This window comes from Panicum virgatum, chromosome 4K (assembly GCF_016808335.1).
Source record: "Panicum virgatum strain AP13 chromosome 4K, P.virgatum_v5, whole genome shotgun sequence".
Taxonomy (NCBI): Eukaryota; Viridiplantae; Streptophyta; class Magnoliopsida; order Poales; family Poaceae; genus Panicum; species Panicum virgatum.
In genome coordinates, this window is record NC_053139.1 from 41,287,636 (window position 1) to 41,290,397 (window position 2,762).

Here is a 2,762-nt window from a genome sequence, read left to right on the forward strand (position 1 = left end):
GATAAATCATAGCTATTAACCCAACAGTAAAGGGTTCAATAATTTTTCAGAATACAATAGGAACCTGCAGGTCCAAATAGCCTTTTACCTGCACAACTGAAACCTGCAAGTCCAAATAGCCTTTTATAGTCATAGAATTGTTGGCTTATAGGCTGTTCATCGAGGAAAGAAGCTTACTCTCAAAACAATGAATCACATCTTAAATATCATATTTGTTCTATGAAAGAATCTAAGGGGCTTAAAAAACATACTAAATATCCAGTATTTTTCTATCTTGATTTTTTTATGGAAAAAATATCCTAATGGTTGCATAATGAAGAAATTACCTTGACCAACCTCTTTCTAAATGCTTTGATCTCCACATCTTCATCTTTATGCCTGATCATAGGATGTACACCAATTTGTCCTGCACCATCTTTATGCCCGACCGAAGTTAGTACACTAATAGTTCCCTGCGGTAACTCTGCCCTGCATAAAGAGATAAAAAAATTATAGAGCCCGCAAGTCCAAATTTTATGACCATCAACCAGAGTAGGGGAGGTATTCAGATTAGGAGAGTCTAGGTCAGTGTAGGAATCACACCTTTGTTTCTTCAAAGAAGGGGTGGCATGACGAACAAAACTATCTGCCTAAAATATTAATAACCATTTTCCTTTAACTTAAAATTAAAAGAAGATAACAAGAACAGTGAAGAAATTATCAGCTCACGTAAGCTGAGCCTGTACGATCTCTAAGCTCTTCGGCTTCTTCTTTTCATTTTAAGTTTTTTGAAAAGCAAAGGGATCTACTACAACAAATATGACCTTCTGTGACCAATTTCTCATGACAACAAAGCTATTCGTCGTTGAATAATTTTGTATATGACATTTTATAGGGCTCAATACAACTTAGTGACAAAAATATAGTATGTGTCACTAAGATCAACTAAAAATCGCCGTAGCCTATTCCAGTGCCATATTTGTGACAAAGTTCGTGACAATACTAGTATGTCATAATTTGCTTCTGTTATTAAATTGGCTAAGCTAACCTTAGTGCCAAGCATAGTGCTACCTTAGTAAGTGGGTCCCAAGTGTGTCGTTTGGTCCCCAAGTATTTCGATACAATGGAGATAGACTAGTGTAAAATTTAATCCAAAGTAAAATATGATAATATGGATACTTTTTTTATTTGGAGATTGAATCATAAATAAATCATAGAGCATACAAGAAATAGTTAAAATGATGCTTACCTCATCCGCAAAATAGAGTTGTTGGGGCTTATTCCCTGCTTGTGCTTGCCTTTTTGGATTGTGACCAAATTTTCGTGGGACAGTGTGCTCTCTCTTTGAACTTTTTTTGGTTTGCTGCCTCTGGGCCCTTGTTGCCGCTGCCGGAGCGAACTTGTTCGGCAGGCCCGGGGAGCCACCCAGAAGGCCGTTTGAACTGGCCGCTTGCTACACTATCTTTTTTTGAGTTGCTGCCTCTGGGCCCTTGGTGCCGCTGCCGGAGCGAACTTGTTCGGCTGGCCCGTGGAGCCACCCTTAAAAAAAGAAAGCAGGCCGTTGGAGGTTCGCAGCCCAGATATTGCACAAAAACAGTGCGCAAGGACAATCGAACCCATGGCCGCTGCCTAGAGATGCACAAGCTTAACCACTGCGCTACAGATGGCGTTTTGTCAATGTATTGCGGCCAATCTGTTTTTACATATCTCTCCGTTTCAAAATGTAGGCTATTTTGACATTTCTAAATTCATATATTTTGCTATGGATCTAGACATATGTTATATCTAAATGTATAGCAAACACTGCAAATCTAAAAAAGTCAAAATAAACTACATTTTGGAAATGAGGGAGTAATAACGTGGAGAAGCTAAAATTGAAAAAAGTAAATACAACATATGTCACGACCTGAAATCGAATTAGAGACCTCCATTTCAACAAGGAGCCAGCGTGCCGCTAGGCTAGTGGCCTCGTTTGGAAATGGTTTTGTTATAAACTCTTAATAAGTGGTCCATGATAAAGAACGTGCAAACACTTCATCTTTCTCTTTTTAATTCAGAACTAAAATTTGTAATTGGTTTTTCTCTCTCATAAGAACTCCAAATTTAATGGTTCTTGTTCTAGATGTTTTTCAAAAATCATGCTTTTCATTTAATGGCTTTTGTTTCCAAGCTAATTGATATTTTTCATATGGCTTATTTCTCCGCCTAAATAGATAATAGGAAAACATGTTTTTGCATAATAATTGGTAATTCAACTTTATGTTTCCTAATATTATGGTAAATATAAGGTTATGTTCAAATTTGAGAAGCATACAGGCTAAAAAAATATTATAAGGTATTAAAATCTCAAAATTTGACTTAGTTATAAGAAACTATATAAGAGATGTATTTTTTAATAAACAATGTGTGGTCTAACTTTACTAAAACTATTTATACTTTTAATATAAGATTATGCATCAAAGTTATATTGTCATGTCAATTTTTAGAATTTTCTGACAATATTTAGATATTATTGTAAGTATTATGTGATAATTTAGAGAAAAAGTTTAAATTACTCCTAGAAGATAGTTGAATTATTCATCTCTCTGCACGACATGGACTAGAATGACACTTATCCAAATATCACTCTTATAATGACGCCTATAAATTTATCATTCTTATCTCGCGGCTCTTATATTTTTATCACATTTGCCTACGTGATATGCCACGCGGCGTAACACGCTGGCGCACAGTCAGCAAGAGCGTGTGAAATATCCATGCTACCCTCACTTGCTCCTCTCTTC